The sequence below is a fragment of the Sorex araneus genome, chromosome 5 (genome assembly GCF_027595985.1).
Source record: "Sorex araneus isolate mSorAra2 chromosome 5, mSorAra2.pri, whole genome shotgun sequence".
NCBI classification, from domain to species: Eukaryota; Metazoa; Chordata; class Mammalia; order Eulipotyphla; family Soricidae; genus Sorex; species Sorex araneus.
In genome coordinates, this window is record NC_073306.1 from 213,812,697 (window position 1) to 213,825,430 (window position 12,734).

At 42.9% G+C, this 12,734-nt stretch overlaps 1 protein-coding gene across 4 annotated transcripts in view; it reads left to right on the plus strand.

The window, feature by feature from the left end:
* GRID2 (glutamate ionotropic receptor delta type subunit 2) overlaps positions 1-12,734 on the plus strand; it is a 1,314,711-nt gene that overhangs the window by 962,015 nt on the left and 339,962 nt on the right. The window lies entirely within an intron of this gene.

The following is a 12,734-nucleotide window of genomic DNA, read 5'->3' on the forward strand; positions in this document are numbered from 1 at the left end:
GAAAGACACGACATACTGCCAGTTTCAATGAAATTGTACATGTGAAATGTATGGAAACATGCCACATACATGACACGTGCTGAGTAACTGCTAGTGAAGCACCTTCTCATGCACTTGGTGCTCCTCCTGACATCCCACCACTGCCGGGGTCGTGGCACGTTCCGTGGGATCACATCTCACGTTGACTTTGTGTCTGTGCTTTCCTTCATGTTGTGGAACACACACCACACCACGGACAGTTTCGTTTCCAGCTGTGACCTTTCCCTTCCCACCCCTCTTCCTCACCCACTTTCCCCCTCAAGCACTACTACCATTGCCCACTGATTTGTCTTTCTTCTTACTTATATATCACTGTCACTGTCACGGTTGCTCATCGATTTGCTCGAGCGGGCACCAGTAACATCTCCACTGTGAGACTTGCTGTTACTGTTTTTGGCATATTGAAAAGCAAATAGTGATTAAAACAGTTTTGTTTAGGGGCAGAAACAGGTACATATATCAGGAGAAGAGAATTGGGTACCCAGAAAATAAATCCATATATATGTATATATGTATGTATGTATATTTTGCTTCTTGGGTCACACCCGGCAATGCACAGGGGTTACTCCTGGCTGTGCACTCAGAAATTACTCCTGGCGGTGCTCAGGGACCACATGGGATACTGGAAATCAAACCTGGGTAATCCACGTGCATGGCAAACGCCCTTCCTGGACTGGAGAGATTGCACAGCAGGTAGGGCGCTTGCCTTGCACTCAGCTGACCCGGATTCGATTCTTCTGCCCCTCTCGAAGAGGCTGACAAGCTACCGAGAGTATCCCGCCCGCACAGCAGAGCCTGGCAAGCTACCAGTGGCGGATTCAATATTGGGTATTTATACACCAAGTTTATTATTTATTTACTTGTATTTTTACACTCCATTTAACACCATGGTTTACTGTGTCATTCATGATGTTTTGTTACATTCAATATTCCAACCCCAAACCCACCAGCCCTGTCACCTTCCCCCCACCACTGTCTCCAGTTCCCCAACCGCCTCCAAACCCACAATAATTATTTTATATTGCTTGTTATCATTACCATTAAATGGCTAGCAGAATGATAAGAAAAATATTTCACTAGCCAAAAATTCCCATATACCAATTTTATATTCTTATATTGTACTGATCGCTGGAATCATCCAATAATTGCACATTTCCTTCCGAACTTAAGCGCTTCACAAAATTCCCTGGCATTCCTTCCATTTTGTGGCAAGATGGCAGGCTCTGTCTCCTTATCACCGAAGAGCGTTTCACTGTGTAACGGTGTTCCATTCTCTATGTCCGATCTGTAAGAAACACTGGTTGCTTGCCTAGCTTAGCTACTGTAGACCACCCTGCAGTTGGACAGTGAGTGGATCTTACTCTGTGTGTATGTTGTGGGTCTGTGTGTCTGTGAAGATACTTTGGGCCACTCCTGGGAATACTTGGTCCCTGAGCCAGGCAGTTCACTGCGAAAACCCAAAGCCTCTGTATTGCCCAGGCCTGGGGGTCCTGGGGCCCAATAAGCCACCTAGGTGAGCTCCGGGCCAGCACCCAAGGCACTGGGCGTGCTGCTGGTAGGGGCTCGCTCCCTGGCCGAGAACGCCAGGGTGTTTGTATTCTCAGAGATTCCCGTAAGTCCAATTCCTGGTCCCGTCAGGAGCCTTGTCGCCACCACGGCACAGTCCCAGCAGTGCGTGGGGTTTCCGTTGGCTCTGCTGTCTCCCCACGGGGTCTTACTGCTCGGCAAGTCGTTCTCACAGCGCCAGCCAGCGTCTCAGTGTCATCTCAGCGTGCGTTTCCTCGGTGACCCACGGTGGCAGGTGTCTTTCCTGTGCCACTCACCACCTACAAGTCCTCTTCAGGGAACTGCTTTGTCTTGTGTTTTGACTTTGTTTGGGGGCCACGTGTGGCAGTGCTCAGGGCTTGCTCTGAGCAAGCGAAGATGCACGCTCAGTGGGGTGCCGGGAAATCAAATTACGGGCCGCCCTGTCCAGGAACAGCGCCCTTCCTGCTGGACTGTCCCGCTGGCCCAGGGAAGGGCTGTTCAAACCGTCTCAGTATACTTAGATAGACTTGTTTGGTTCTCCACTTTATGTTATAAGGTCTTACAACTTAATACTTAAAATATTGTCAAAGTGTACTGGACTTTTAGTCAAATGATATCAATCTCAGCTTTTCTAAGAAATAAGTTATAAACTTATCATTTGATTTATTATTATATTCAAACTTAAAGTCCAATATATAATAATTTCAGAGTTGTTTTAAATATGAGTGTTTTTTTCTGTCCTCTAGAAGAGGAATAATAAAACTGGTAAAATGAGAATATTATGTGATTAAGTGGATTAAACCATATAAAAGTAACATATTATAGTGTTTTGAAATATAAGATGTTATTATCCCTGCAGTAGAACAATGATGTGTAAGTTAACTGAAGAGAAAAACTTAGCAGGAGAGTATAATTAATCATTGTCATCAACAGATTCTGGCAGGAAGTTATTTCAAGGTCCCTAAGGCAAACCAGGATAAACCACAGAATCATGACTTTCTAGTTCAGTGGCTGTTATTTTATTGTGAACCCCTGCTAATGAGCACTACAGCAATTCTTCTGCCAGTGAAACTGGTGCTCCCCATAGGAAAACGTGAGCAACCACAAAATAATGCAGGTATCAAAACCTAAACAGGACTCAAATTCTAAAATTCAAAATTCACAAACTTCTGTATATGAAATATGAAGCCTCACAGAAGTTGTAGTTGGGTCCCGGCTGGCTTTTAAAAGGCTTGATTTCTTAATAAGAAATAAAGGAAAAAACATTTCTAGTACGAGTCCTGAAACATCATTTTCTTTAGTTACTTTCAGGAGACCTTGCCCTACGTTCGCTACATGGAGATCTATAGTAATTTAAAATCCATAGGTATTAAATTCCCCCCCCAGGTATTCATTCACCTTAGAGCCTCCTAAAGCATGAACTAAATATAGGAGCTTGTAAAAAAATATCTGGCAGGGGGGAGGCTGGGGGAGGGGGGAGAGCCCCTGCTACTCTCCCTATTGGCCACCTGGGTTTCAGGGGGTCGCCTGGGTTTCAGGGGGTCGGTCTCGGCCCCTCGCCCTGCTGGGGCAGCCAAGGCCACGGGGCAGATGGAGGAGGAAACAAGGGCCAAGGCGGTTGATTGATCAGTTGCCGTTTATTCCATTCTCTCCACGCGCCTGTTCCCGCCTCTCTGAGCCCCCAATCTAGTCTCTCACTCCTGTTTCCTCCCGTCTCTCCTCGCCCCTCATCCCTCCATCCCAGCTCTCAGGATTCTGCTCCTTTCCCCTAGTCTCCCCCCCTTACTTTTCTCTCTGGGCCCGGTCACACCCAAGAAAGCCCTTCCTGAGGGCCCACCGGGATCAAAGGAAACACCACCTAGGGGCATTCTCCTCCTCCTAGCATCTTAATTAACATCTCAATATTAGGTATTTTTGTATGGGCACAGTAAGAGATACATTGAGGCTTGTAGGGCAGCTCTCCAGGGAAGGTCTTGCCACAGACTCAGACTACAGCACTCAGGCCAGATTAATCCTTCCTAACCCTAGCAGGGTCCGAATCTAGTTATCACTGTTTGGATCATGACAGCATCTGTCCATGACCAAGCTCTTAATTTATAGTTAAGTATTATGCACTTTGGCCAGGCCCATCTTGATGCCAGGGTAGCACACAACTCTCCACTTGCCCTGGGTTCACCCTGTCCCTTGTCGGGACCCTGCTTTTGGGGGTGCTAGGAAGTAAGGGCAGTTGAGGCTCAGGTTGAGAGAACAGATGCCCAGGAGGAAAATATCATGTAGAGTCTAATGACTCCAAGGTTACAAAGCATAGCATTAGCTAAGTCTTCCTGTGTCCATACATAACATTGCTCTGAATAAACTATGCAAAGGACTCAAGGAGAAGAGAAAAACAGTATTTACAAGTCAACAGAACACAAAGGAAGAAGTTAAAAATAAGCAGAGGAAAGGGAGCACTGTGATGGGAACAACACAATAAACCTAAACTACCTGAGGCTCTGTTAGCCTACAGGAGCTAATAGAATAATCTGGATGGAAGGCCCTGTCAGGAGAGGGGAAGACAGAGTTCAGTGAGTTTGATAGCTCCCCAAACAATGTCAGAAAAATTAGGAAAGTTTTGAAAACATTTCCTTTGGAGAAATGAGCAATGTTTTGTTCAGGGCTCCAGGAAATATGACAGGCATCAGTCAAGAGGCTTCCCAGTAGGTGCTGTATAAAATTGCAAGTCTCAGTAAAGCCAGCAGAAGGTACAGTGGAGGCCGGGGAGTAAGTCCTGATTGGAAGGGCAGGAGGGAGGCAAACCAGGAGGCCCACGGGTTACAGCGCACGGAATCGGCTAAGGAGTTTGGGTATTTTGGTGATTTAGAGGTGAGGTAGCAATGCGCATCAGAAGTGTAAGAGTGGACGACTGTGGACACGTGCCCCCCGCTCTCCTGAGTCCCCTTTGAAAACTGAGTTTGCTCGTCAGGCAGAGTGGGAAGAGGTAGAGAATCTTGGGTCTTGAGGGGAATGCTGACCCGGCAGTGGGTTCGAGTTGGAACGCCTTTTAAACGCTGTGATTCAAAGTCATGCGGATCTCACGCTTAAATAAAATCAAAATATTTAAAAAGTGCGCCACGCAGTGCAGAGCCCTGTAAAGATGTGTAAGACTGCCCGCGGCTGTCAGGGTGGCCCCTCGGTGGAGCCCAGCTGTGTAGGAGGCTGGACACATCCTGTAAGTATGATCCATAATGCGTGAGTGAATATACAATTACGTAACCCTGCAGTTCTCAGAATTATCCTCATAACTCGGCGTTAAAACATACTTTCTGGTGGAGTTTCAGTTCCTAGCAGGCAGGAGAAAAGTTCTTTGGACCCACAGTCCCAAGCCAATGAAAGGAAGTCTGCAAAAATCAAGCAGGCTCACAGAGTTGGCAGACACAGATAGTCACGATGAGCAGAAGAGCTGAGGAAGGAATGAGGAAGGGAGAGAGAAGGAGACGTGGGACAGTGGGAGGCGGCTGTGTTTTTACGGGAGTGGCTTTCCGGGAGGGGTCTCCCGGGCGGGGGAGCTGGACCCTGGCTCTGCTGAGGTCAGTCCTGCTGGGTTCAGGAGGCTCTCGAGGATGAAGCCCAGGCGGGCTGCGGGCACCCAGGTCTCACCTGCTGCACTGTCACTCCCGCCTCTGCTAGAGCAGGGGCGAATCAGGCGCGCAGGGGTGAGGCCATCATTTCAGTCTCATAGACCGCAATGCATCAGAAAATACCAGAACAGTTCCCAAAAGCTAGTCCGGGCACTAAGGTGCTGGCTTTGGAAATGTTGGGTCCAACTTTGATCTCCAGTGTCCCAAATGCCCCCCGAACACAGGAGTTGTTTTGAGGTTGTGATCCCTGAGTGATCAGGAGTGATCCAGCAGTGACCCCTGAGCAGAGAGCCAGGCGTGAGCCCTGAGTCCTGTCAGGGGTGGCCCAGCTGCTCTTGGCGCCCCCCCCACACCCCCCCCCCCGCCCCAAATCTCAAATAGAAGGAGAGACGTCCTGGGGCTGTGGACTGAATGATTCTAAGCTGGTAAAATGCCCTTACTTCCCAGACACATGGACAGGTATCATGAATTCCCTATCAAATCCCTATTTTTTTTTCCACAATGGATCAGCTGATGCCAAAATTTGCAAGGAATTACAAGGGAACTAGGAAAATAGAAAGAAAATAAAGTAAAATTTAAGTTGGAGGATTTACTCATCACAGTAGCAACATAATCTTACTCGGTTAAGATAATATTTTAAACAAAACAGTTAAGATTCTGAAATTTAACCTGTTTGTATCTTTTATATACATACATATATACATAATACATGTTTCTGATCACTTTCAAAAAGTCGGGAATTTAGTAGGGTAAAGAAGTCTTTCCAAATATCTTACAGACACATATGAATAATCAAATAATCTAGATGAATCTAGACTACTCCAACCTCAAAACAGATACAACTATTAACTCTATATGAAATAGATTTTCAGTTTAAATGTATATGTAAGAATGATAAATAACAAAATAAAAGTATAAGTGTAAATATTTGTTGTTTTATCAGTGAGTTTTTAGATGACACTACAAGCATAAACAACAAATAAGTTGCCTTATACTTTTCAGATAAAATTTATTTTTGCCTCAAAGGACATTTAAAAAGTAGAATCATAGCCCAAAGTATATAGGAGATATTCATGCATTACTTACATGATTAGTAATTTGTATTTATTACAAATAATATTGAATAATAATAATGATGATAATGAGAGTTAAAAACCTATTAAAAGTGAATAAATAGGCTCTTGCCTTACACAAGGCCCAGCTGGATTCAATCCCTACCAGTCCTGAAGAGACAGAAGGAAGCAAAACCAACAAACAATAATGAAGCAGAAACAAAAGCCAAAAAGGAACATAAGAACACGAGAAGAATCTCGTTATTAACATCATGGAAATGTCAGTTCCAACACTGAGCTCTGACTGTGTTTCCACTAAGATGCTAAAATCCAAAGGACAGTGCTGGCACAGTTGCGGTGAGATGGGAGTAGCCACGTTCACGGTGAGAATGTACAATAGTACGGCAGTGTGAGTAGGAAGTCTGGTCTCATTAGCGGCTAAACCAGAACTACGGTGGAATTTGTTAATTATTATAGTCGTGCAGACATGACAATATATGTCCACACAAACCCGCTCTTTGTATAATTGAATGTTCACAGCTGTCTTATTGATACTAGAAAAACATGGAAATATCATGCCTGTCAACTGATAAGGGATCATTTTTCATCCTGTAATGTTCCCGTCAAGTGGAATGTTATTCTAAATTAATGAGAACGAAGCACTAATAATGGTACAAGGAAGAGGCATGAAAATATTATGCCAAGTAAAATACCACATGAAATAAAAGAACAGTCACAGTGGGTCATATGCTATATGAAGTCTCAAGAATAAGGGACAGGTGAGGGGCAGAGTGTCTGAGGGAGTGTCTGCGTGTGGAGCAGCCGGGTGGACCCCAGCGTGAGGGGGCAGCAGTTCTTGGGGGCAGGAGCGGTGACGGCCGAGGATGGGGGAACCGTCGGCTTTCCGCTTCAGGTGTCTGTGTTACGGCTTAATGGACCTGTTTATACAGGTGGACCAAAGGTGGACCAAACAGATTTTCGACCCAGGTTTCACTTAAATCCCCATATTTTCCTACCTATGTGTGACAAAGGCAAAGAATTTAAACCTTCTGGTTTCTCTGTCCTACTCTGATAATTGGATATAATATTGTAATATAATAAGCAAGGGTTTAAAATTGAATGGCATAATACATGCAAAGAGCAAAGAAAGGATTTTGAAATTATGCATTTCATGTATATGTTCATATATATGTTTGTATATATGTGTGTACACATATACATGCATAGATATTAGCTCTTCCAGCACATTGAGTTCAACAGAACATTATTAATCACAAAAGAACATAAAAGAAGCAAAGCATCTAATTCATGAGTAGGTCATTTAAGCATCTTTTTAGCTTTCTAACAAGCTAAAATTTCTTTCTGAAAGATGACAGGGGTTGTCAAAGCAAAGATAAGATGTAGTGAATATCCACAATGTAAAGACTATGCAAATGTATGCAGCAATCAAAACCTAAAACCATGCAAGGGAAAAATTGTGATATCGATCGGAGTGAAAAAAAGTGGGACTGAAGAACAGCTCAGAGTCTTGGTCTAGGCATTCTTTTTTAAGAGGTCCTTCAGGGATGACTCAATGAGATGTCCACCTGTGAAAATGAGGTTAGTGTTGCGTGCTTTAGGACATATGCAGCGACAAGTTAAAAATACCAGAGTTAAAACTCTATCTAGCATGAAGTGTAGGTAAAATGGTTCTAATATTTATTATTGAAGTAGTGTGATCAGTAAACATAGGGCTGTGTGGTTTAGATATTTGTTCTCTTCTGAGTTCGTCCATCTTATTGGCGACAAAAGGAAAACAATTTTTTTTATGAACAGAGCTGAGGAAAAATGGCTTATGCAAATAATGTAACTTAGAACACACTGAAATATCTGTTCAATTCAGTGCTTCCTGAATAAATCGGAGAGAACTGATGCATAACAGTGGCCTGACAATCCGTTATTCTTTCTCATCACACTAGTTCTTAAGAAAATAGCTGCCATAGAGACATGTGAGTTTCGCCAATATGCTGAGGTGACTAACGGTGCATGACCTGCTTTATTCTCTTAGAAGCCAAAGTCTGATTTCCTGTATTAAATGATGGGTAAATATTTTAGAGATGTATTACACGATTTAATTTTTAACAGTCTGAAAAAATTAACAGAATTGTTTGCAATTCTAACAGTAGGTCTCAATGGACTTCCATGACTTTGTAATATTATATCAAAAGTCAAATGAATTACATTATACTTTACTTTCAGAATGTCAGTGTGCCACTTTCTCTGAAAGAAAACTAAATGTTAAGGGATTCTTTAAGCCTTGAACTTTTAGTTATCTTTTGCAAATGAAGTGGATTTAACATAGGTTAAATCCAAACATTTGGATTTGGGGACAAAAATTTACCATGACTCAGAATTGAAGAGTATTGAAAATGCAAAAATCTAGAAAGCTGCTTCTAATATAAATTTTACTTTTTAGAATTATGAGAATACAGTAACAAATAATGTTCTCCACTTTAAATATTCACGGAAAGGTTGATCATAAATCTTACTCTTGGTACTTTGGATCTCTAATATTGACAAAGTTCTCAAGATTATTATTTGGTTTTGCTAGTATGGCTAAGACATAACGCTGGTTTCTCTCCAAGTTTCATTTGTGGTAAAATAATCCTTAAATCCTTGTTTGACTCACTCTCAGGCACATTACTGTAAAAGAAATAAATCCGTAGTACTATCAGCCAGGAACAGGAGCAAAGCAAGGGGGAAAAACAAACCTTTCACACCTGTCCATCAACAGGTAGCCAAGGACTTTGACTCCTAAGAGTTCCGAAACAATTGAATTATCCCCACCTCTACTGGAGGATTGTACTTTCCACAGAGGAGGGTTAGAGGTGCAAACAGATTCCCAGAAAATGAAGTGGTGAATCAGAAGCCAACGTTTTAAAAGGCTGTGGTGGTTGATAGTTTTTAGGCCGGTTCAGGGAAGAGGCAACTTTGGAAACTGTTTCCGTAGATGTTCTTTGCTGGCCTCTGGGCTCCGTTCTGGGTGGAGCAGCACCCAGAGAAACGCTGTGAACTTGACAGTGCAGGCCCGAAGCTGGCACAGCAGGTGGGGTGCTTGCCCTGCATGAGGCTGACCCACACCGGGTCCCCGGGACCCCACATGGCGCCCCCAGCCCCACCAGCAGTGATCCCAGAGCGCAGAGCCGGGAGTAAGCCTGAGCACCATCGGGTGTGGCCCCCCAAAAACAGAACAAAACAAAAGACTTGGCAATGCTGACTGGATCAGGTCAGTCCTCAGAGCTCAGGGACGACAAGGAAAATGTAATAATGAGGGTTTGCTTGGGGGTAGTTCCAATTTTGCTTGAAACTGTTAAGGGCTTCTCTGAGAACATGTATTGACTTCTGGATTATGTTGTGATTAATAATGGTTCGGATACCAGGTAAGCAAGCCATCCATATGTTCCCACACATTCTGGCTGTTCTCCTGACCACTCCAGAGTCCTGTCTTAGGAAAGTGCAGTTGACCTCCCTGGACTGTGACTCCACAGTTGACACCACGACCTTTCAGTAGCACAGCTGCAAAGAGGTTCTTGTTTATATTCTAGAAATCTTCTTATCAATAAGCGAGACTGGTATTTTGGGATTAAGACGGAATCATGGTGTTTCCAATGTGAAATATAAATGCGTTAATTAAGGTGTCATGTTCAGGTTTCATTTTTTAAAGTAAAGCAAATGTTGGCATCGCCCCATTGGCTTTCTCAGTCGTTCTTAAAGAGCGTTGGGTTCTAGGACAGTGACCTTAGCCAATAGATGCCACCTGTCACATCTCTGTCTGTTACACTGAATGGGACTCTAGGGTAGTCTAAAATGGGAAGAAAGACCTCCCGATGGTGCTCAGCATGGGACTAATGTACTTAAATAGCAAATTCTGGACCAGGAGCAGCTCTTACAATTCAGCCCCTCTGGGGAGACTCGCCAGACTGCACCGAGTCCCAGAAATCGAAAAGGAAGGAGAATGTGTGCATGCTTTTCCAGAATATCCACCTCGGTATCCATGTTTTTGTTTAGTTTGTTTCATTTTGTTTTGTTTGGGCCAAATCCAGCAGTGCTTACTTACTCTTGGCTTTGTGCTCGGACATCATTCCTGGTGGTGCCTGACCGACCGTCTATGGAGTTGTGGCCAAGCCCTGCTGGGGCCGGTGTGAGGCAGCGTGTTACCACGCCCTCTGGTCTCCCCGGAGCTTTTTCAATGATGAGTTAAAATGCAAAGAATTTTGGGTTTCGAGGTATCATTTTATGACAACTCCATCTAAGTTATCCATTAGTAATTCTAACTGAGAGACAGGAAGATAATTCTGTGTGAAGCTATCCTGGATTTGTGATTCCTGCATGTATAAATCTTTCAACAACAAATTTCATATTCTCCAGATGATGAGTAAATCAATTATATATATTTGTTAAATATGTACATACACAAAACACGCAGACAGTAGGGATTTTTCTTTTATAGGTCTGAAGGTTTTATTTCTACTTGTCTTTGTTTTTAACTATTGCTAGTGGCGTAACTTATAAAATGGGAAAACAAAATGTTCAGACTAATTTTTCCCATTGGTTGTTATGTAAAGCGATGTACTCTGTAGTTCAATTAAAAACAACAAGCTGCTACGTTGTTCTGAGCCAAGTGTAATCTCCAAGATCATGGTCAATAAAGCACTCAAGAAAATGAAATATTGAAGCAGAATGGTCTGAAGTCCACTGGGGATTAAGGAAACAAATAATTAGCATTTAAAAGCAAGGCCTTTGACTTTTTTAAAAGTCAAAGGAAATAGAAAAGAATCACTCTTTATGAACCAAGGTTAAAAAATATCTCACCTTAGCTTTTATGAGTCCTTTCACAATTTAAAAAATAAACCTTGGTCATACGTTCCGAGTACTCATACATAGTTCAACATGAACAATGTTCCTTTTGGGAAAACTCCCAGTATATATGCCGAGGAATAAGAGAAGAAACAAGCCAGTATTCATGTCTTTTAACTTTGCTCTTAACTACCATATCTGCTCTATTATGTGAACAATCTCATAGGCTGAGAAAATGTTGGGTCTGATTTTAGGCCAAGCACTTTAATGTATGCAATGCAGCATAAAAATAAAAGTTTCGTCCAGCTTTGTATTCTCCTGCTCCTTCTCGTTCCTTTCATCTCTATAAAGTCCATTTCCTTGGTAAGAACAGACACTGACATGTCACTTTTTTTTTTTTGGCTTTTTGGGTCACACCCTGTGATGCTCAGGGATTATTCCTAGCTCTGCACTCAGGAATGACTCCTGGCGGTGCTCAGGGGACCAGATAAGATGCCGGGCATCGAACCTGGGTTGACCACATGCAAGACAAATGTCCTCCCCACTGTTCCACCACTCCAACTCCCACTTTTATGTTGTGTAATTACTAATTTAAATAATAGTTCCACTAATCTTCTGTAGCAGAGATGCCCAAACCTAAAGCTTCCAGACTCTGTTTTGTGTTTTGCAAATGAACGAGTGGCTACAGAACTCTGATTTCCTGAGGGAAGTCAGGGGCTGTTGGAAGACAGCTAATGGTCATGTGTATAAAAGGGAGATACTGCATTTTATTTTTATTTTTTGAAACTTACATCATTAAACAGAATCGAAGGCATTGGCGGGGGTGGGGAGACGAGGAGAAATGAGATGTTATTCTTCACTGAAGTTTTCAGGGGACCCTTTGGAGGAAGATGACAGAAAAAAACTTTTTTGTGTTGAAACTCAGTTTTAGTCAGATACAGGAATTCCAGATAAGATTCTAAAACTTTCATTTAAAAATAGTATTTGTTCCATTACTGCCTAAAATTGAAAGTTGAAGTGTGACTTGGGAAGAAGAAAGTTAAAATATGCCTACCAGAGGCGCCAGGGAGTTAGCACAGTGGGGAGGGAGTTTGCCTTGCACTCGGCCAACCAGGCTTTGATCCCCGGCATCCCATATGGTCCCCAGAGCACCACCAGGAGTGATTCCTGAGTGCAGAGCCAGGAGGAACCTCAGCACCATCATGTGTGGCCCCAAAACAAACAAAACAATAGCCCTACTATATAATATGTAAAGAAAATTTGTATTATGGTGGGTGAGGAGGGAAACACACACATACACACAGACACAGACACACACAGACACACACAGACACACACACACACACACACACACACACAGAATGTACCAAATGCTAAAAAAAAGAGGCTTCTCCAAATAGTCTCAGCTTCTCCCTCCATATACTAATAAAGCAGTCTAAAGTTATGGGTAAGAATAGACGCTGTAGCCTCAGACAGCACTGAATTTAAATTTTAGTCTTTCTTCCTAGCTTATAAACTCACAGTCGATCTATGCCAACCCCCAGTCTAAGTACTCTCATTTGTAAAATGACAATAACAATACCAGAGCATCCAAGAACTAAATGAGGTGATGAATTTAAAGTGATAAGGATGATGAGAGGCACAATGCATTATTTTTTGTCAT